This window comes from Narcine bancroftii, chromosome 3 (assembly GCF_036971445.1).
Source record: "Narcine bancroftii isolate sNarBan1 chromosome 3, sNarBan1.hap1, whole genome shotgun sequence".
Classification (NCBI taxonomy): domain Eukaryota; kingdom Metazoa; phylum Chordata; class Chondrichthyes; order Torpediniformes; family Narcinidae; genus Narcine; species Narcine bancroftii.
Window position 1 is genome coordinate 247,698,733 of NC_091471.1, and position 24,352 is coordinate 247,723,084.

Genomic DNA, 24,352 nt, shown 5'->3' on the forward strand with positions numbered 1-24,352 from the left:
TGGGCAATGAGAGATAGGCTGTGCCAAAATTGTCTTGAAGCAATTTCAAGTTTATATTTGCACAAACATTCAGCATACACATAGTTTTGTCAAAGGAAAAAAATTTGCACAAGATTTTTATGCACACTGACAAAGAAAAATTAGAGGAAACATCATTTGTGTGTCTGCATGTTTTGAATTAAGGACTGGAGAATGCTGCTTCATTGGGTTGTACAAGTGCCCTTTATTGGTTTAAATTACAGGCTATTCCAGTATGGAGTGAATGATACTCTTGACCCAGATCAACACTAGAGGTAACTGATTAGACCATAATCAGGGATTGATACTCAGTGATGCAGAAATATCCACTGGAGCTCACAGGCTGTAAACAGCTTCAAGTGCATTGGTTGTGACCTCTTCAAGGCCTGAACATTTAGAAACATGCATTGCTGTCCAGACCTGAATATTAGATTTTTCCGGGAATTTCCTTCCACTTCTGGGCCTCGATTAACCTGTGGTAATGAGGCACAGCATTATTCCTCTCACAGATAGCCACGGGGGCCCTTCAACCCACCACATCCATACTATCTGCTGTACCTATCCACACTTACTCCATTTACTAGTATTAGACAATGAACTGGTGGTTTAAGTACTTGTCAGGATCCTCACTAAATTTTCCGAGATCAATATCTCAACCCCCTTTTCAGGTAGTGGATTCCAAATTCCAACCACACTGGGTTAAAAAAAAAAACACCCTTCAGATCCTACCAGGCATCACAGTTAGCTCAATGTTACAGTGCCAGTGACCCGGGTTTGAATCCAGCACTGTCGGTAGAATTTGTACAGTAAAATCCCCAGTATCCAGCACCTACAGGCATTGTGGATGCTGGATATGCAAATTTTCCGGTTGCCTGAGACACCCTCTTACAATGCTTAACTAATACACCTGCATTAAGAATAAGCAGCTTAAAAGACAAAAGACAGTGGAAAATGTCAAGTAATTTTTTAAAAATTAGTATTGTAGTCCTTAATTATGTAAGTTCACTTTAATCAGGTAATTCACATAACTTATAAAATTTAAATTTGACCCTCAGTCAATGGCACTACACTAAACATGCCACCATCATAATTAACCTCCCCACCCAAGTTTACAGATACAGCCTTACTAATATACTGTAGTGTGGACTATGGAGGGTCACGTGACCTCTCTGTCTGGAACCTTGCTGGAAGTCATGTTACCTGCCAATCAACATGGGGCTCTGCGCACCCAGAAGTGCACACCTGGCTACAGGTCCCTTTAAATCACTTATTGATTACCATTAGGACCTTTAAATCACTTGCTGATTACCAGGGTGTGGCATAATCAATGACCACCCACAGACACAAAGCAAGTAGTCAAAGGCTTTATGAACCAGAAAACCTTTGCATGATTTTACATGCTGCTGGCTCATGTCCAAGGCAGGTATGGAGGGCTATCAGCCTTTATTAGGGATCTTATGGGGAGGAGCTACAGGGATGGAAGGTGGGCCATCCTGACCAGTCCAGCGAGGTCATGCTTGCAATACTGTGTTCCACCACACAGGGCCTGGCTTCCCATCTTCCTGCACTTTAAAAGCCCACAACGTTCAGCCAGCTGGTCTCTCTGTTCCTTGGCCCTCACTACAAATGCTGCTCTCTGCCAGGTTGCGGACTGTGGAAGTTGCTGGAGGAGTTGTTGGCAAGGTGCGCTCTACACTTAGAGTAGGACTGTAGTATTGTGTGGGAATATTTAGCATTGAGATATACGAGGAGTGTGTGTTGAAGTCTCTGTCTTGTAACAGTGTGTTAGTAACTGTACATTAATACACATGTGTAATAAAGAGAGAACAGGTGGCCACTAGTATCAGAGATTGCTGTATCCAATGCGAATGCTGATATTGTTTTAGTAAAAAGTTATTTTGTGTTTTCCCCGTTCTGATTTCCCTGTGTATATAATAAAGATCATTCCTTGTATGTCAGCCTGTGTCTGAACTCGCTTCTCTGTGAAACCACCAAACCTGATTTAAATTTCATGTTACATATATGTAACAATATACTAATAAAGACTCTCACTAGGCAGTGATAGGGAGACACTTTCAAGTGTTAGCTGGCTCTTCATCCTTTATGCTGCCATTTCATTCAAATGCAATTTTATTCAAACAGCTGATAAGCACGACTGGGGCGCTCTGCTGAATGTTTGCTCCCATCTTCACCAAGGGGGTTGTGCGTTGCTTCAGAGGACATTTACAAGGTTAAATCTTTATTTAAATTTGTACCTAATAAAAATTGTATTTATTTATTTATTTTTTGCCAATTGCTGGTGGCTTGAATTCTGGATACCATGGATTTTACTGTACATTCTCCCTGTGACTTGCATGGGTTTCCTCTGGGTGTTCTGATTTCCTCCCACCCTCCAAAAACTAATGGGGTGAGAGGGTTAATTGGGTGTAATTGGGCAGCACCGGTTTCAAGAGGCAGAATCGGCATTTGTAACTGTGGTGATACAACCACTAGCTGACTGCAGGGAGCGATCTCTCTACCTGCAGAAGGACCACTTGGGAACTGACTGCGTCTGGCTGTCTACCAATCAGCCCACCCGAATATAAGCCTGAGCTGGCCCCTCCTGAGCCAGTCACGTGGGAGCCACCAGAGCTGAAACCAATGTGTACATACTTTTAGCAGAATAAAGCCATTTGCGCGTCACAATGTTGATTTTAAAAAGGCAGAGCCCTTACAATGAGATTTATAATTCTGTAGCTGCTCTCATTCCACCTACACCAAACCAAGGTGGACCAGAAATTCCAGTGTAACTCTGCTGGAACTTGGATGGGAGTTTTAGTGATTACTTCTGTGCACAAATTCCGCTGCTAAAGATGTGCACCTGTGAGAGTCAGGACTGTTTCCAGATTTGGTGGGGAGGGAGAAAAGCTAGAGACTAATAGCCCAAATGAGACATGCATTATGGGGGATTGGGCTGAGGTTTGGGAAAGGATAGATTTGGCAGTGAATCAGTTGGTGAATTGATAAATAAGAACAGAAGATAGGAGTTGGCCATGTGGCCTGTCAAGCCTACTCCACCATTCAAATGAGATCATGGCTGCCTTACTTTTTGTCCACTATTTTGTTTCATTTATTGTTGTGAAGTGGTTTATGTGAATATTTGCAACTATGATCTTGCTGCAAAAAAACCAAATTTTGTGACTTGTTCATGACAATAAAATCTGATCTGATGATAGGCTCATCTCCACCTACCGGTCTTTTCCCCATATCCCTTAATTCCCCTGCTATGTAAATATCTATCCAACCTTATCTTAAATTTATTTACTGAGACAGTCTCCACTGCTTCAATGAGCAGAGAATTCCATAGATACAACTGTTACAAGTAGGAAAAAGAGTAAATCACCAAATCTCAACTCAGGAGTAAAACACAAAAGTCTGCAGACCCATGATTGCATTGTCCTCCTTTAGAATGGTCACCCTAACATGATGCTGGAGAAACAGTATATTTTATAAATGATGAAGATAGAGAGCCTTTCAAGGTATGAGCAAAATGTAGGCAGTTGCCTGAATAATATGGTGAGGGGAAGTGCAGGGGAAGGAGCACAGTCCCACAGACGGAAGGTTGAAGGTGGGTAAGGGAGTGAGGGCATGCTAGCAAACAGGGAGAGGGGGTATGGCTCAGTAAGTGGAGAAAGAAGGGGGAGGAGAGCTGGAGGAAAGGAGACAGAGGGATAGGGTAGAAAGGAGAACAGGGAGTAGGCTCGCAGAAAAGAGGACATTAATGCCATCTGGTTGGAGAGTGCCAGCTGGAATATTAGGTGTTGCTCCTCCAATTTATGGGTGGTCTTTTTTTTAAAAATTTTTTATTTTTCACACCATAAATCGCATTAACCATGATGCACACTTTTTCCTTTTCACACATATACAGTGCCATTTTCTACCCCCCCCCCCCATCCCACCCTCCCTACCTCCCCCCTCCCGTCCATTTAAGGTACAAAATCTAGGATACATTAAACCAGTCAGACAATGTTATCATTCAATAAAAATACACCAGAAATTCCACTGAGTCCATTCTTTTCATTTCCTTTTCCTTCCGTTAACTTAGGTAGTGATTGTCCCCGGTAGGTTTTCGCTATTGTGTTTCATGTAAGGCTCCCGTATTTGTTCAAATATTTCAATATCATTTCTTAAACTATATGTTATTTTTTCTAATGGAATACATTTATTCATTTCTATATACCATTGTTGTATTTTCAAATTATCTTCCAATTTCCAGGTTGACATAATACATTTTTTTGCTACGGCTAGAGCTATCTTAACAAATCTTTTTTGTGCATCCTCCAAATCAATTCCAAATTCTTTGTTTTTTATGTTACTTAGGAGGAAGATCTCTGGATTCTTTGGTATATTGTTTTCTGTTATTTTATTTAATATCTGATTTAGATCTTCCCAAAATTTTTCTACTTTCTCGCATGTCCAGATTGCATGAATTGTTGTTCCCATTTCTTTTTTACATCGAAAACATCTATCAGATACTGTTGGGTCCCATTTATTTAACTTTTGAGGTGTAATGTATAGCCTGTGTATCCAGTTCTATTGTATCATACGTAACCTCGTGTTTCTCATAGTTCCTGAGCATAACATCTCCCATGTTTCATTCTTTATCTTTATGTTTAGATCTTGTTCCCATTTTTGTTTAGTTTTACCATTTGTTTCTTCATTCTCCTTTTCTTGCAGTTTAATATACATATTTGTTATAAATCTTTTGATTATCATTGTATCTGTAATCACATATTCAAAGTTACTTCCCTCTGGCAAACTCAAACTGCTTCCTAATTTATCCTTCAAGTAGGATCTCAGTTGGTAATATGCCAGCGCTGTATCTTGAGTTATATTGTATTTATCTTTAATTTGTTCAAAGGATAATAATCTATTTCCTGAAAAACAATTTTCTATTCTTTTAATCCCTTTTTTCTCCCATTCTCTAAAGGAAAGGTTATCTATTGTAAAAGGGAGTAACTTGTTTTGCGTCAATATTAGTTTTGGTAATTGATCATTTGTTTTATTTCTTTCTACATGAATCTTTTTCCAAATATTGAGTAGATGATGTAATACTGGAGAACTCCTACGTTGTACCAATTTTTCATCCCATTTATATATGTGTTCAGGTATCTTTTCCCCTATTTTATCTAATTCTAATCTAGTCCAATCTGGCTTTTCCCTTGTTTGATAAAAATCTGATAGGTATCTTAATTGTGCGGGTCTATAATAATTCTTAAAGTTTGGCAGTTGTAAGCCTCCTTGTTTATACCATTCTGTTAATTTATCTAGTGCTATCCTCGGTTTCCCCCCTTTCCATAAAATATTCCTTATTATTTTCTTTAACTCCTTGAAGAATTTCTCTGTCAGTTGTATTGGCAATGCCTGAAATAGGTATAATATCCTTGGAAAAATGTTCATTTTAATACAGTTTATCCTTCCTATTAGTGTTAGTGGTAAATCTTTCCAATGCTCTAAATCGTCCTGTAATTTTTTCATTAGTGGATAATAATTGAGTTTATATAGTTGGCCGAGATTTTTGTTTATTTGTACACCTAGGTATCTTATTGCTTGCATTTGCCATCTAAATGGTGATTCCTTCTTAAATTTTGAGAAATCCGCATTATTCATAGGCATTGCTTCACTTTTATTTACGTTGATCTTGTAACCCGACACTTCTCCATATTCCTTCAATTTCTTATATAATTCTTTTATTGATAGTTCTGGTTCTGTTAAGTATATTATAACATCATCCGCAAATAAACTGATTTTATATTCCTTGTCTTTTATTTTTATCCCTTTTATATTATTTCCTGTTCTTATCAATTCTGCTAGTGGTTCTATAGCTAACGCAAACAATAAAGGTGATAGTGGGCATCCCTGCCGTGTTGACCTGCTTAAGTTAAATTGCTTTGATACATGTCCATTTACTGTCACTTTCGCTAATGGTCTCTTATATAATGCTTTAATCCAATTAATATACTTCTCCGGTAAACTGAATTTTTGCAATACTTTGAACAAATAATTCCATTCTACTCTGTCAAAGGCCTTCTCTGCGTCTAAAGCAACTGCTACTGTTGGTGCTTTATTCTCTTCTACTGCATGAATTAAGTTAATAAATTTACAAATATTGTCTGTTGTGCGTCTTTTTTTGATAAATCCAGTTTGGTCTAGATTTACCATTTTCGGTACATACTCTGCTAATCTGTTTGCTAATAGTTTAGCTATTATCTTATAATCTGTGTTAAGTAAAGATATTGGTCTATATGACGCTGGTGTAAGTGGATCTTTCCCTGTCTTTGGTATTACTGTGATTATTGCTGTTTTACATGAATCTGGTAAGCTTTGTGTTTTATCAATCTGGTTGATAACTTCCAGGAGGGGCGGAATTAATAAGTCTTTAAAACTGCAGAGAACAAAACAAAGGACTCTACATCACCTTTGTTGACCTCTCCAAAGCCTTCGACACCGTGAGCAGGAAAGGGCTTTGGCAAATACTAGAGCGCATCGGATGTCCCCCAAAGTTCCTCAACATGATTATCCAACTGCACGAAAACCAACAAGGTCGGGTCAGATACAGCAATGAGCTCTCTGAACTCTTCTCCATTAACAATGGCGTGAAGCAAGGCTGTGTTCTCGCACCAACCCTCTTTTCAATCTTCTTCAGCATGATGCTGAACCAAGCCATGAAAGACCTCAACAATGAAGACGCTGTTTACATCCGGTACCGCACGGATGGCAGTCTCTTCAATCTGAGGCGCCTGCAAGCTCACACCAAGACACAAGAGAAACCTGTCCGTGAACTACTCTTTGCAGACGATGCCGCTTTAGTTGCCCATTCAGAGCCAGCTCTTCAGCGCTTGACGTCCTGCTTTGCGGAAACTGCCAAAATGTTTGGCCTGGAAGTCAGCCTGAAGAAAACTGAGGTCCTCCATCAGCCAGCTCCCCACCATGACTACCAGCCCCCCCACATCTTCATTTGGGCACACAAAACTCAAAACGGTCAACCAGTTTACCTATCTCAGCTGCACCATTTCATCAGATGCAAGGATCGACAATGAGATAGACAACAGACTCGCCAAGGCAAATAGCGTCTTTGGAAGACTACACAAAAGAGTCTGGAAAAGCAACCAACTGAAAAACCTCACAAAGATAAGCGTATACAGAGCCGTTGTCATACCCACACTCCTGTTCGGCTCCGAATCATGGGTCCTCTACCGGCATCACCTATGGCTCCTAGAACGCTTCCACCAGCGTTGTCTCCGCTCCATCCTCAACATCCATTGGAGCGCTTTCATCCCTAACGTCGAAGTACTCGAGATGGCAGAGGTCGACAGCATCGAGTCCACGCTGCTGAAGAGCCAGCTGCGCTGGGTGGGTCACGTCTCCAGAATGGAGGACCATCGCCTTCCCAAGATTGTGTTATATGGCGAGCTCTCCACTGGCCACCGTGACAGAGGTGCACCAAAGAAAAGGTACAAGGACTGCCTAAAGAAATCTCTTGGTGCCTGCCACATTGACCACCGCCAGTGGGCTGATATCGCCTCAAACCGTGCATCTTGGCACCTCACAGTTTGGCGGGCAGCAACCTCCTTTGAAGAAGACCGCAGAGCCCACCTCACTGACAAAAGGCAAAGGAGGAAAAACCCAACACCCAACCCCAACCAACCAATTTTCCTCTGCAGCCGCTGCAATCGTGTCTGCCTGTCCCGCATCGGACTTGTCAGCCACAAACGAGCCTGCAGCTGACGTGGACTTTTTACCCTCTCCATAAATCTTCGTCCGCGAAGCCAAGCCAAAGAAGAAAGAAAATGTTTTATAGAATTCTATTGGGAATCCATCCTCTCCTGGTGTCTTATTATTTGGTAATTTTTTTATTATCTCTTGTATTTCTACTATTCCAAATGGCTCTGTTAATTTATTTTGTTCCTCTATTTGTAGTTTTGGTAGTTCAATTTTAGTTAGAAATTCATCTATTTTCCCTTCTTTCCCTTCGTTTTCAGTTCGGTATAATTGTTCATAGAATTCTCTAAAGTTTTACTTAATTGCTTTTGGATTATATGTAATTTGTTTGTCTTTTTTCCTTGATGCCAATACCATTTTCTTAGCTTGTTCTGTCTTAAGCTGCCATGCTAGGATTTTGTGCGTTTTTTCACCTAGTTCATAATATTTCTGTTTTGTCTTCATTATATTTTTCTCCACCTTATATGTTTGTAATGTTTCATATTTTATTTTTTTATCCGCCAATCTCTTCTTTTAGTTGTATCTTCCTTCATTGCTCATTCTTTTTCTATATTTACTATTTCCCTTTCCAACTACTCTGTTTCATGATTATAGTCCTTTTTCATCTTGGTTACATAACTTATTATTTGCCCTCTAATGAATGCTTTCATTGCATCCCATAGTATAAACTTATCTTTCACTGATTTCGTATTTATTTCAAAATACATTTTAATTTGCTTTTCAATAAATTCTCTAAAATCCTGCCTTTTAAGTAACATGGGGTTTAATCTCCATCTATACATTCTTGGTGGGATGTCCTCTAACTTTTCTGTCAATATTAAGGGTGAATGGTCCGATAGTATTCTAGGTTTATATTCTGTTTTTCTTACTCTATCTTGCATACGAGCTGATAACAAAAATAGGTCTATTCTTGAGTATGTTTTATGTCTAGCCGAGTAATATGAATATTCCTTTTCCTTTGGGTGTTGTTTCCTCCATATATCCAAAAGTTGCATTTCTTCCATCGATTTAATTATAAATTTGGTTACTTTGTTCTTTCTGTTAATTTTTTTCCCAGTTTTGTCCATATTTTAATCCAAATTCAGGTTGAAATCCCCTCCTATTAATATGTTCCCTTGCGTATCTGCTACCTTCAAAAAGATATCTTGCATAAACTTTTGATCTTCTTCGTTAGGTGAATATACATTGAGTAGATTCCAAAACTCTGAATATATCTGACATTTTATCATTACATATCTCCCTGCTGGATCTATTATTTCCTCTTCTATTTTAAATGGCACATTTTTACTAATTAATATAGCTACTCCTCTTGCTTTTGAATTATACGATGCTGCTGTTACGTGTCCTACCCAATCTCTCTTTAATTTCTTGTGCTCCAATTCAGTTAAATGTGTTTCTTGCACAAATGCTATATCAATTTTTTCTTTTTTCAGTAAATTTAGCAGTTTCTTCCTTTTAATTTGGTTATGTATTCCATTAATATTTTAAGTCATATAGTTCAACGTAGCCATTTTATACTTTGTTTATCTTCCCTTTCCGTTTCTCCATCATTACCTTTCCTTCTTATCCATTTCTGTTTTCTTGTTTTGAACCCTATATAAGACAACATTCCTAAAACATCAAACATTTTCCTTATTCTCCTATTTAAAACTTCTTTAGCCCCAATCTCCCCTTCCCCTCCTGAGTTGTCCTTTATCCCTTGTCAGACAACCACATCTCCCCTCTCCATTTGGATTTGCGAATTCACTCGCAAGCGTCAGCTGATTTTGCAGTGACCGCAACTCCTCCCCACCCAGCCCCCCCAGAAAAGATTTCACTTTTCATATGTAACAAAGGTCACTCTTTTAATTCCCTCCTTATTCCCTCTATTCCATTTCCTTCCCTTATTAATTCTTGTCTATACTATCTATATTTTCCTCTAAATACGGATACATTCATGTATGCACATTATACATATACACACATATACCTCTTTACCCACATACATATAAATCGTGGTCATTTTTACTCTTATTACATGTCTTCATCTCTCTGTTTGTTTTGTAGTTGTTCTGCAAATTTCCTTGCTTCCTCTGGATCCGAGAATAGTTTTTTTCCATAAGATCGTTTTCGCTGTATTGAACTCCTTCCTCTTCTTCAGGAGTTCAAAACTTATGTGTCTTTTTAGTTCGCAGTCTTTTGTACTCTCGTTACATGTCTTCATCTCTCAGTCTATTTTGTAATTGTTCTGCAAATTTTCGTGCTTCCTCTGGATCCGAGAATAGTCTGTTTTGCTGTCCTGGAATAAATATTTTCAATACCGCTGGATGCTTTAGTATAAATTTATACCCTTTCTTCCATAAAATCGCCTTTGCTGTATTGAACTCCTTTCTCTTCTTCAGGAGTTCAAAACTTATATCTGGATAAATGAAGATTTTTCGACCTTTGTACTCCAGTGGCTTGTTGCCCTCTCTTACTTTTTCCATTGTTTTCTCCAGTACCTTTTCTCTTGTAGTATATCTTAGGAATTTTACTAAAATAGATCTTGGCTTTTGTTGTGGTTGTGGTTTAAAGGCCAATGCTCTATGTGCCCTTTCTATTTCCATTTCTTGCTGTAGTTCTGGACATCCTAGGATCCTAGGGATCCAATCTTTTATAAACTCTCTCATACTCTTGCCTTCTTCATCTTCCTTAAGGCCCACTATCTTTATGTTATTTCTTCTGTTATAATTTTCCATTATATCTATTTTCTGAGCTAACAGCTCTTGTGTCTCTTTAACTTTTTTATTAGATTCCTCTAATTTCTTTTTTAAGTCCTCTACCTCCATTTCTACTGCTGCTTCTCGTTCTTCAATTTATGGGTGGTCTTGGTGGGTTAGTGCATGAAACCATGGACAGATATGTCAGCATGGATGTAGGGCGCAGAATTGAAATAGTTGGTTCCTGGGAGATCCCTATATAATGAGCTCCCGATTTAGTAAAATGGGATGATCACTGTAAGGGATAGTACAGACAGGAGGGACGAATGGTCACAGTTAACATTTTACATTTCACACAAGTACAAGTCACAGCCCAGTGATAATGATACATTGGAGAACTGAGGAAGGTTTATCACAGTCTGTTCCAGAATTCAAGACATTTGTCAAGACATTGTGATTTTGCTAAGGCAGAACCAGACTGACGGCTAAAGAGAAAACAGCTTTTTTAAGCAGCTCTTGTGGCCAGCCACTTTTGTTGAATTCAGAGAAAAACGTGCTCTGTGAATGACTGGACCTTTTCGGTGGATTGACCTGTGCCAGGAGGGTCTTTTTGGGAAGCAAATTGCTTAATTTTGATTGTGACTAACAGTGGAGGTCACTTGGAGAGATTGCTTCATTTTAAGTGTGACTAGCAGTGAAGTTGCATGGAGAGATCGGTGCCAGGGTCTTGGAAGCTTCTTGGAGGCTGCCCAGTTTGAGTCTTGTCTACCAAATGACGAGAAGTGTTATGTCCACAGCTCGTGTGGATGGACATTTCTTCAAAGGCAAAGCAAGAATTATTCGTGAGTGTGTAACACCCACAACTTCAGTTTCCCGTCAGTTCAACATTAATTCTGGGCATCAAACACTGAATTTGAAAGACTGAACTTTGAAATTACTTTCTAGATTTTGGCCTGGACTGTATTGGTTTGGGTATAGAACACACACACACACACAGACACACACACACACACACACACACACACACACACACACACACAACATAGCTGGGGATAGATTTAGTGTTAAGGATAGTTTAAGAGTTAAGACTATAGCTTAGGAAGAGTCATGTGATGGAGTAGTGGCTGATGGAGAAGTGGCTGGTGGAGAATACCAGCTCTCTCCAGAAAAGAAGAAATAAAGTGAAGAAAACGCAAAGCTCAAGAAACACAAAACACAACAAATAAAAGATAACGGTGTGGAGAAAAAATAGAAAATGGCACCTAAGAAGGAAAAACCAAAAACAACGGGGAAAAAAAGAAGGAAAGACACTGGAAGAGAAAGGAGAAGGCCTTACCTGCATGAAGAGGCAGGGACCTGACATGGACAGAGGAGCCTGCTCCCTGAGGTGAGTGGAGACCCCGCAGGTCGCGACCTCCTGACCGCGGGACTGCAAAAATGGCTCACTGATCCGAACAGAAGTGCGCAATGCGCACAACAAGGAAGAGGAAAACACCGACGGAAGGGGGGCCCAGCTGTGGAGTGAACTTACACAGCGCGACCAGCTGAGAGATGCCCGACAGCAGGGCTCTTAGCTGGTAGAAGAGGAAAGCCACGGGAAAGGGAGTGATAAGAAAGAAAAACAGCAACAGGAAGCCCAACAGATAACCAACTCAGAAGAAGAGGACCAACAACAAGAAGCTATGCAAAAAAACACCCAACAAACTGAGACAAGCAGCTCAACAAGAAAGTCAGAAGAGACACAGATACAAGGAAGAGAAATAGAAGACACAACCCAAGAGCAGACACAGAAGAAGAAGAAGAAGAAGAAGAAGACAAAGCCCTACACAGAGGAATAGAAGGGAAAATAGATGGACAGTACATAGATAAAAAAAAACTTTTTCAAGAACAAACGAGAGCATTAAAAGAATGGTTGATATTAGAATTTAGTGAAATGAAAAGAAAAATGAAAAGTACAGAAGAAACAGTAAGTAGAATAGAGCTGGTCATAACAGATGTAGGGAAAAGAGTAGAACGTGTAATGGCAGTAGAAATGGAAGTGAACGACTTAAAAAGAAAACTGGAAGAAAGCGACAAAAAAGTTAAAGAAACGCAAGAGTTGTTAGCTCAGAAGATGGATATAATGGAAAACTATAGGAGGCAAAACAATATAAAGATAGTGGGCCTAAAGGAAGGTGAAGAAGGCAAAAATATGAAAGAATTTATAAAAGAATGGATCCCAAAAGACCTGGGAATGCCAGAAATACAGGAAGGAATGGAAATAGAAAGGGCACACAGAACACTAGCCCCGAAACCACAGTCACAACAAAACCCAAGATCCGTTTTAGTATAATTTCTGAGACACACGACAAGAGAAAATATACAATTCGAGAAGAGAAAAAAACCACTGGAATACAAGTGTCAAAAAATTTTTTTTTACCCAGACATAAGTTTTGAACTCCTAAAGAAGAGGAAGGAGTTTAACACAGCAAAATCAAACCTATAGAAAAAAAGCTATAAATTTATGATAAGATATCCAGCTGTGCTTAAAATATTTATCTTGAGGGAGCAAAACAGACTGTTCTTGGATCCGGAGAAAGCACGAGAATTTTCAGAACGCCTGCAAGACAGAAAGAGAGATGAAGAGATGTAACAAGAACAAATAATGATGACAAACTACATATAAAGAAGTAAAAATAATGTATAAATAAGAACTAAAGGAGGAAAGAAAAGGGAAGTAAGAGAGAAGGGGAAAAAAAAGAGGAGTTTAAAAAAATAAAAGATAAAGCGAAGAAAAGAGGGAGAGCTTTGTTGTAATGTGAAGATAAAAGTATTTTCTGGAGGGGGTTGGGTGGGAGAGAATAACAGTCAATGTGAAATCAGTTGACACTTGCGAACGAGTTCGCAATCCAAATGAAGAGGGGAGTTGTGGTTGCCCGTCAAGGGATGAGGGGCGACTCAGGGTGGTGGGGGGGGGAACACTTGAGGTTAAGGAAATTTTAGATGTGGGAATGGTTGAAATATTTTATGTTTTAGAAGTGTTGTTGTGCAGTGTGTTCAAAAAAAACCGAGAAATAAAAATGTGGAAAAGGGGAAAGGTGATGGTGTGGAAGCGGAAATGAGATGTAAACAGAGTATGAGATGGTCATGTTGAACTATATGACAATAAATATTAACGGAATACATAACCAAATCAAAAGGAAGAGACTATTAAATTTACTGAAAAAAGAAAAAATAGATATATAATGCATCTAACTGAAGTGGATCACAATAAATTAAGGAGAGACTGGGTGGGGCACATAACGGCAGTATCATATAATTCAAAAGACAGAGGTGTAGCCTCTACATATTCTTTGGCTTGGCTTCGCGGACAAAGATTTATGGAGGGTGTAAAAGTCCAGGTCAGCTGCAGGCTCGATTGTGGCTGACAAGTCCAATGCGGGACAGGCAGACACGGTTGCAGCGGTTGCAGGGGAAAATTGGTTGGTTGGGGTTGGGTGTTGGGTTTTTCCTCCTTTGTCTTTTGTCAGTGAGGTGGGCTCTGTGGTCTTCTTCAAAGGAGGTTGCTGCCCACCGAAATGTGAGGCGCCAAGATGGACGGTTTGAGGCGATATCGGCCCACTGGCGGTGGTCAATGTGGCAGGCACCAAGAGATTTCTTTAGGCAGTCCTTGTACCTTTTCTTTGGTGCACCTCTGTCACGGTGGCCAGTGGAGAGCTCGCCATATAACACAATCTTGGGAAGGCGATGGTCCTCCATTCTGGAGACGTGACCCACCCAGCGCAGCTGGATCTTCAGCAGCGTGGACTCGACGCTGTCGGCCTCTGCCATCTCGAGTACTTCAACGTTAGGGATGAAGTCGCTCCAATGGATGTTGAGGATGGAGCGGAGAAAACGCTGGTGGAAGCGTTCTAGGAGCCGTAGGTGATGCCGGTAGAGGACCCATGATTCGGAGCCGAACAGGAGTTTGGGTATGACAATGGCTCTGTATATGCTAATCTTTGTGAGGTTTTTCAGTTGGTTGTTTTTCCAGACTCTTTTGTGTAGTCTTCCAAAGACGCTATTTGCCTTGGAGAGTCTGTTGTCTATCTCGTTGTCGATCCTTGCATCTGATGAAATGGTGCAGCCGAGATAGGTAAACTGGTTGACCGTTTTGAGTTTTGTGTGCTCGATGGAGATGTGGGGGGGCTGGTAGTCATGGTGGGGAGCTGGCTGATGGAGGACCTCTGTTTTCTTCAGGCTGACTTCCAGGCCAAACATTTTGGCAGTTTCCGCAAAACAGGACGTCAAGCGCGGAAGAGCTGGCTCTGAATGGGCAACTAAAGTGGCATCGTCTGCAAAGAGTAGTTCACGGAAAAGTTTCTCTTGTGTCTTGGTGTGAGCTTGCAGGTGCCTCAGATTGAAGAGACTGCCATCCGTGCAGTACCGGATGTAAACAGCGTCTTCATTGTTGAGGTCTTTTATGACTTGTTTCAGCATCATGCTGAAGAAGATTGAAAAGAGGGTTGGTGCAAGAACACAGCCTTGCTTCACGCCATTGTTAATGGAGAAGGGTTCAGAGAGCTCATTGCTGTATCTGACCCGACCTTGTTGGTTTTCGTGCAGTTGGATAATCATGTTGAGGAACTTTGGGGGGCATCCGATGCGCTCTAGTATTTGCCAAAGCCCTTTCCTGCTCACGGTGTCGAAGGCTTTGGTGAGGTCAACAAAGGTGATGTAGAGTCCTTTGTTTTGTTATCTGCACTTTTCTTGGAGCTGTCTGAGGGCAAAGACCATGTCAGTAGTTCCTCTGTTTGCGCGAAAGCCGCACTGTGATTCTGGGAGAACATTCTCGGCGACACTAGGTATTATTCTATTTAGGAGAATCCTAGCGAAGATTTTGCCTGCAATGGAGAGCAGCGTGATTCCCCTGTAGTTTGAGCAGTCTGATTTCTCGCCTTTGTTTTTGTACAGGGTGATGATGATGGCATCACGAAGGTCCTTGGTCCCAACAAAGCTTGAAAAACTCATGCAGTTTGGCATGCAGAGTTTTGCCGCCAGCGTTCCAGACCTCTGGGGGGATTCCATCCATACCTGCTGCTTTGCCACTTTTCAGTTGTTCAATTGCCTTATATGTCTCATCCTGGGTGAGGACCTTATCCAGCTCTAGCCTTAGGGGCTGTTGAGGGAGCTGGAGCAGGGCGGAATCTTGGACTGAGCGGTTGGCACTGAAAAGAGATTGGAAGTGTTCTGACCATCGGTTGAGGATGGAGATCTTGTCGCTGAGGAGGACTTTGCCGTCTGAGCTGCGCAGCGGGCTTTGGACTTGGGCTTTGGACTGCACACACTGCACTCCACCTAAAAGCTCCTTTGCGCAGGCCCGAGGACAGGTCCACGTCCTCCCCCTCCACATCCTCCCCCTCAAAAGATGCTCACAAACTCAAGCTAGCATGCTGGAACATCAGAACCATGCTAGACAAGGCTGACAGCCACCGACCTGAACATCGGTCTGCCCTCATTGCACATGAACTCCTCAGACTGGACATCGACATAGCCGCTCTTAGTGAAGTCCGCCTGGCAGATGTAGGCAGCCTCCAAGAACGCGGTGCAGGCTACACACTCTACTGGTCTGGCAAGCCTTTGGATGAACGACGCCTCTCTGGTGTAGGCTTCATGGTCAAGAACTCCATTGCCTCCAAACTCGAAAACCTCCCGACTGGCCACTCAGACCGGATCATGTCCATGCGATTTCCCTCTTCAAAACAAGCGTCGCATCACCCTCATCAGTGTCTATGCTCCAACTCTCCAGGCAGAACCAGCAGAAAAGGACAAGTTCTACACTGACCTGCGCAACCTCATTCAACGCACCCCTACAGCCGACAAGGTTGTCATCCTTGGCGACTTCAATGCTCGCGTCGGCAAAGACTCAGAAACCTGGCCAGGAATCCTGGGCAAGCATGGTGTCAACAAGTGCAATGACAATCGGCGCCTCCTGTTGGAGCTCTGCGCAGAACAGCGGCTTGTCATTACAAACACCCTTTTTCAGCAGAGGGACAGCCTGAAGACTACCTGGATGCATCTCCGATCCAAACACTGGCACCTCCTGGACTACGTCCTGGTGAGAGAAAGAGACAAACGAGATGTGCTCCACACCAGGGTCATGCCCAGCGCAGAATGTCACACTGACCACCGGCAAAGCTCGACGATGCAATCCGCCTCACGGACTCGTCCCCTGAAACCCTCTGGGATCAGCTGAAGACTACCATACTGCAATCCACTGAAGAGGTACTGGGCTTCTCCTCCAGGAAAAACAAGGACTGGTTCGACGATAACAGCCAGGAAATCCAGGAGCTGCTGGCAAAGAAGCGAGCTGCCCACCAGGCTCACCTTACAAAGCCGTCCTGTCCAGAGAAGAAACAAGCCTTCCGTCGCGCATGCAGCCATCTTCAGTGCAAACTCCGGGAGATACAAAATGAGTGGTGGACTAGCCTCGCCAAGCGAACCCAACTCAGCGCGGACATTGGCGACTTCAGGGGTTTCTACAAGGCTCTAAAGGCTGTGTACGGCCCCTCACCTCTACATATTAATCAATAAAAATGTACCAATCAAAATAGAGGAGGAAATAATAGATCCAGCAGGGAGGTATGTAATGATAGAGTGTCAGATATATTCAGAATTCTGGAATTTGCTCAATATATATGCACCTAATGAAGAGGATCAAAAGTTTATGCAAGATATTTTTTTGAAGATTGTAGATACGCAGGGGAACATATTGAAAGGAGAGGATTTTAACCTTAATTTGGACCCAAAGGTGGATAAAACTGGACAAAAGACTAGCAAAAAGAACAAAGTAGCCAAATTTATGGTTAAATCAATGCAGGAAATGCAACTTTTGGATATATGGAGGAGACAACACCCAAAGGAGAAGGAATACTCATATTATTCGAGTAGACATAAAACATACTCAAGGATTGACCTGTTCCTGTTGTCAGCCCATATCCAAGGGAGAGTTAGGAAAACAGAAGAAAGCTAGATTGTTATCTGATCATTCACCCCTGTTATTAGCAATAGAACTGGAGGACATCCCACCAAGAACATATAGATGGAGATTAAACTCCATGCTACTTAAAAGACAGGAATTTAGAGAATTTATTGAACGCCAAATTAAAATGTACTTTGAAATAAATACCGAATCAGTGAAAGACAAATTTATATTATGGGATGCAATGAAAGCCTTCATTAGAGGGCAGATAATAAGTTATGTAACTAAGAAGAAAAAGGACTAGAATCGAGAAATAGAACAGTTGGAAAGAGAAATAGTAAGTGCAGAAAAAGAACTAGCAACAAGGGAAAATACTACAAAAAGAAGAGAATTGGCGGACAAAAAAATAAAATACGAAATTTATAAGGTGGAGAAGAACATAATGAAAATAAAGCAGAAGTATTATGAACTAGGAGAAAAAAATGCACAAAATATTAGCCTGGCAGCTTAAAACAGAACAAGCTAAAAGAACTGTATTGGCACCAAGGAAAAAGGACAAACAAATTACTTATAACCCAACAGAGATCAATGAAAACTTTAAGGAATTCTATGAACAATTATACCGAACTGAGAACGAAGGGAAAGAAGACAAAATAGATGAGTTTTTAGCTAAAATGGAACTACTGAAATTGCAAAAAGAGGAACAAAACAAATTGATAAAACCATTTGAAATAGAGGAAATACAGGATATATTAAAAAAGCTACCGAACAATAAAATGCCTGGAGAAGACGGACTCCCAATAGAATTCTATAAAACATTTAAAGACTTATTAATTCCTCCTCTCCTGGAAGTAATGAACCAGATAGAACAAGCACAAAACTTGCCAGATTCATGTAAAACAGCAATAATTACAGTAGCATCAAAGATGGGGAAAGATCCACTAACACCAGCATCGTATAGACCAATATTTCTACTTAACTCAGATTATAAAAAATAGTAAAACTAGATTTATTAAGAAAAGACGAACAACGGACAATATCTGTAAGTTCATTAACTTAATCCATGGAAGAAGATTCATGAAGAAAGGAAAAAAACAAATTACCAACTACCAAAATTATTATTGACACAAAATCAACTAATCTCTTTCACAATAGATAACCTTTCCTTTAGAAAATGGGAGAGAAAAAGAATTAAAAGAATAGAAAATTGTTTTTTGGGGAATAATTTATTATTATTTGAACAAATGAATTACAAATATGGAATAACTCATGGTACAATGTTTGCATACCACCAACTGAAAACCTACTTAAAGGACAAATTGGGAAGCAGGCTGAGGTTACCAGAAGGAAGCAGCTTTGAATATGTGATTACAGAAACAATGATAATAAAAAGATTTATAACGAACATGTACATCAAGCTGCAAGAGAAAGAAAATGATGAAATAAGCTATAAACCTAAATAAAAGTGGGAACTTTTAAAGATAAAAGATAAAAAAATGAAATATGGGAAAAGTTATGCTCTGGAACTATGAAAAATATAATAAATATGAGGTTACGCATGAAACAATATAATTGGTTACACAGGCTATATATCACGCCCCAAATGTTAAATAAATGGGTCCCAACAGTATCAGATATATGTTTTCGATGTAAGAAGGAAATGGGAACAACAGTACATGCAATTTGGGCATGTGAGAAAGTAAGAAAGTTTTGGGAAGATCTAAATCGGGTATTAAATGAAATCACAAAACCAACATACCAAAAAATCCAGAGATCTTTCTTCAAAGTAATATAAGAAATAAAGAATTAGGCCTCAAACTGGATGAAGCGCAAAAAAGATTTATTATGATAGCCTTAAGCTGTAGCACAAAAATGTATAATGTCAACTTGGAAATCAGAAGAGAGCCTGAGAGTACAGTAATGGTACATAGAAATGAATAAATGTATTCCATTGGAAAAAATAACATATAATTTAAAAAATAATTTATTTGAACAAATTTGGGAACTGTACATGGAACATAACAGAAAGGGCCTACAGCGGACCTCCACCCCCTAAAATGGTAGAACGAGAAGAAGACAAAATGACCTGCCCAGTGTGTAGAAGTAGATGACACAATTTTCTTTATTTTCATTGTGTGATGACGTTGTTTAATGGTTTTATTGTATTGTATATGTTGAACGTTTAATGGGTTTGGAGGAGGGTGGGAGGGAAGGGAGGGGGGAAAAGGGGAGAAAATGCCACTGTGTATATTCAAGAGGGAAATGTTTGTGTGTATTTTGATTAGTATGATTAATGTGTAAAGAATTTTTAAAATTAAAAAAAAAGACTATAGCTTAGGAGTATGAAATTAAATTAGTGGTTTAAAATTAAACACTGTCTGGTTCATTGAATATTGCTGTTGGTTACACATGGTTTGTAACACCTGTCATTGGTGCAGAGTGAAGGTGCTCACTGAAGTGATTTCCCAGTCTGCAAGCAGTCTCTTCGAAAAGCAAGCTCTACTCCTCCAATCTCTTTCATCTGTTGCTTTTCAAAACAACAATCCATTTGTGAAGTCTCTTGGGCACTCTCCAAAGTTTTTGCAAAGGCCCCCAGGAGCTGCCTTGTCTGGCTTGAGCAGAGCTTCAGTATTTTAAATGAGATCTGTTTTGAAATGTTTGTGTGTAATCTACACTAAAAAACCTGCCCCAAATTATTTCCCAAAAATGTATCTACATACAATACAAACACAACATAATCTGTCACAGTAACTCTCTCACCACATCCATTCACTCACTGACCAGATTACTTGATAAAGTTACTAAGTCTCAATATGATAAAGTGTCATAAAGACCTGGAACAGTGACTGACCATTTCTTCCCACGGATACTGTCTGACCTGTTGAGATCCTCCTGCTTCTCATGTTTGCTCAGGATTTCCAACCTCTTTCAAGCCATTAGGAAAGAGATAAAGGTGCCACAAAACTTGCTCCACTAAGTTCAGGAAAAGCTGCTACCCCTCCACCATCAGACTCCTCAACAATCAGGGACTTATTTAAAGTAAGGACTCTTACTTTTAAACATTATTGATTTTTTAATTATCTGTATTGCAGTCAGTTTGTTTAGTTTTCTTTATTTATTTACATGTGAACATTGACTACTGTTTTATTTTTGCACTAGCAATAAGGCAATTCTGCCTGACCCACAAGGGTTCAATGAGATGACATGCATGTACCAGACAATAAATCTGAAACCTGATCTCACAACATTTAAGAAGGAATTAAAAAATCTCAGGGGTGTATGTGGAGTGGAAAGCACCAAGTTCTCTGGAATTCACTTAACTAGTGACCTATTGTGGACACACAACATCAGGAAGGTGCAACAGCGAATGCATTTCCTGAGAAGACTGAAGCGGGCAAGATTACAGGCCATCATCATATCACCTTTCTAAAGGAGATCTATCGAGAGTGGCCTGGCGGTTGTATCACAGTGTGGTACAGTTGCTGCAGAGAAATGGAATGGAGGTCAATCCGCAGAACCATAAGAGAGGCAAAGAGGATCACTGGAGTCTCCCTCCCCACACCCCCACTCGTCAAACATGATCTATCAGGATTATTGTCTGAAGAGGGTGTGTAAAATCATAGAGGACCCCTTCTACCCTGCACACAGAATCTTTCAGATGATCCCGTAGGGAAAGAGATCCAGGAGGATCAGAGCCAGCACCACCAGGCTGAGGAACAGCTTCATCCCACAGGCAGTGAGAATGCTGAACGACCAAATGAACTGCTCACAGTGACCATCCTAGACTCTCATGTTCCTGAAACATCATCTGTTTATCTATTTATTTATATATACACATGAATTCTTGTCATCTCTATATATTGTTTGTCTGGTTGCGTGTCTGCAAATTTGCACCGAGGACTGGAGATCACTGTTTCATTGGATAGAACTTGTGCAATCAGATGACAATAAACTTCACTCGACATGCCATGTCAGAATCAGAATTTATTGATGTGAACATGTCACGGATTCATTGTAAAAACACAATGACGGAGAAACCAAGGAGGTCATAGATTGTACTTTGGATAGCAAAGTTGAAGATACGAAACCAACATTTTGGGCTAGAGCCATTCGTGAGCAAAATATAAGCAGGCACCAAACTGCTTATAGTAGAAGTCAAAAAATCTGGATGCCAGAAATCCGGACCACCAGAGAATCCGGACTTATTGAAAAATTTTTTGACTTGTTGAGTTTCTTGAGCCATTGTGGTTTTACATGACAGTCTTTTCTTTCTTTGGCTTGGCTTCACGGACGAAGATTTATGGAGGGGTATGTCCACGTCTGCTGCAGGCTCATTGGTGACTGACAAGTACGATGCGGGACAGGCAGGCACGGTTGCAGCGGTTGCAAGGGAAAATTGGTTGGTTGGGGTTGGGTGTTGGGTTTTTCCTCCTTTGTCTTTTGTCAGTGAGGTGGGCTCTGCGGTCTTCTTCAAAGGAGGTTGCTGCCCGCCGAACTGTGAGGCGCCAAGATGCATGGTTGGAGGTGAGATCAGCCCACTGCCGGTGGTCAATGTGGCAGGCACCAAGAGATTTCTTTAAACAGTCCTTGTACCTCTTCTTTGGCGCACCTCTGTCTCGCTGGCCAGTGGAGAGCTCGCCATAGAACACGATCTTGGGAAGGCGATGGTCCTCCATTCTGGAGACGTGACCCACCCAGCGCAGTTGGGTCTTCAGCAGCATGGACTCGATGCTTGCGGACTCTGCCAGCTCGAGTACTTCAATGTTGGTGATGAAGTCATTCCAATGAATGTTGAGGATGGAGCGGAAACAGCGCTGATGGAAGCATTCTAGGAGCCGTAGGTGATGCCGGTAGAGGACCCATGATTTGGAGCCGAACAGGAGCGTGGGTATGACAATGGCTCTGTACACGCTGATCTTTGTGTGTTTCTTCAGGTGGTTGTTTTTCCAGACTCTTTTGTGTAGTCTTCCAAAGACGCTATTTGCCTTGGCGAGTCTGTTGTCTATCTCATTGTCGATCCTTGCATCAGATGACAGTCACTCCATGAACTAAAGGAGTTAAACCACCATTGGGTTGGTGCCAAAGGGGCTGCTCCCCCAAAGTGAGGTACTGTGGCCCCCATACAGTCGCAGCTATTGCTTGCCATCAGAACCTGCCCCCACCACCTCCGCGTAACTAGCACGCATCAAGCATCTGACGCACGCTAGTGACTCTCCACCCGTCCCAGGCTGCGTAACTAGCGAGAGTCAAGTGTCACAAGTGGAGGGGTGGAAGATGGCAACAACACCCATCCCCACCGATGAGGATCACACTGTGCCCCCCCGCTAACCTGCTAATGCCCCCCTCTAACACACTTTCTGGTGGTGCCGACGCTGAACCACCAAAGTCTACATATGCTGTAATTGTACCTTGATGAAGGGCTCAAGCACAAAACGTCAGTTACGTATCTTTCTTTGCTATATAAAGTACTCTGGTTTCTACAGCATTGAGTTTCTACAGCATTGTGTTTTTACTTCATTCTCAGTGTTTTACTCCTATCAAATGCAAAACTCTGTAAATCACATTGAGAGACACCTATTCTGAAGAAGTTCTCCTTTGATTTCAGCCACCTGCCTACAATTTGCTCATACAATCATGAAGGGCTCAAGCCCAAAATGTTAGTTATGTATCTTTATCTTTGCTATATAAAGTACACTGTTTGATCTGCTGAGTTTCTCCATCAGTAAGCTTTTGCATGCCAGTCACTCCAGGGACTAAGGAGTTGAACCACCAAAGTGATTGTACTTTGAAGAAGGGTTATGGCCTGTAATGTTCTGAAAATAAAATATTTCATTTTCTGACAATTTGCTTGTTTTCATCATGAGTTTTACGCCATTCTTCCTGATTCTGTCAAGCATTTACTAAATTCTCAGTATGTGATGCGCTGGCTTACTTTGAATCTGTGATGGGGAATTTTTTTTTGGATTTGTTATCCCCATGTCTGTATGAGTTTTCTCCAGGGGCACCAGTTACCTCCCATTGTTCAAAACGTACCGGGGGTGTGGGTTAATGGGGTGTAAATTGGGCAGCACGGGCTTATGGCCAGAAATGGCCTGTTACTCTGCTGTATGTTTAAATTAAATTAAAGAACATTTAGAACTCTGCTCACGATATTTGATCTTCAATCTACTGTTGACTTTTGAGTGAGGTTTCTAGTTCTATGCAAGGAGGAATGTAAAAATCTCATGGTTATATGTGGTGTAATGTATGTACACTGACAATAAATCTGATCACTCAACATTTAAGGAGGAACTTAAGGATCTCAGGGTTGTATGTGGTGTCATGTATGTTTTGATCATTCAACATTTAAGGAAGAGTTTAAGGATCTCAGGGTTGTATGTGGGACCATGTATGTACATTGGCAATACATCTGATCATTCAACATTTAAGGAGGAGCTTAAGGATCTCAGGGCTTTATGTGGTGCCATGCATGTACACTGACAATAAATCTGATCACTCAACATTTAAGGAGGAGCTTAAGGATCTCAGGGTTGCATGTGGTGCCACGTATGTACACTGGCAATAAATCTGATCAATCAACATTTAAGGAGGAACTTAAGGATCTCAGGGTTGTATGTAGTGCTATGTATGTACTCTGACAATAAATCTAATCACTTATTTAAGGAGAAAGGTATGGATCTCAGGGTTGTATGTGGTGCCATGTACGTTCACTGGCAATAAATCTGATCACTCAACATTCAAGGAGGACCTTAAGGATCTCAAGGTTGTATGTGGTGTCATCATCGTCACGCACATCATAAAATTCGCTATTTTAGTGCAAATATTTATATAGAAAACCTCCTAACAAAATCAATAAAAATGGTACAAAACAATAAATCTGAAATTTATTGTCATTACCTCAGCGGCCACCGTGATCTGAATGACAGCTCCTGTGGGCGGGCCCGCCTCAGGAGGA

At 40.9% G+C, this 24,352-nt stretch overlaps 1 long non-coding RNA gene across 1 annotated transcript; it reads right to left on the reverse strand.

The window, feature by feature from the left end:
* Positions 1 to 203: 203 nt before the first annotated feature.
* LOC138758482 (uncharacterized) lies at positions 204 to 24,349 on the reverse strand. The gene is made up of 2 exons (XR_011354296.1): positions 24,295 to 24,349; positions 204 to 491 (listed from the first exon to the last, which is right to left on the reverse strand). It is a non-coding gene; the product is annotated as an uncharacterized lncRNA (long non-coding RNA).
* Between the last annotated feature and the right edge of the window lie 3 nt (positions 24,350 to 24,352).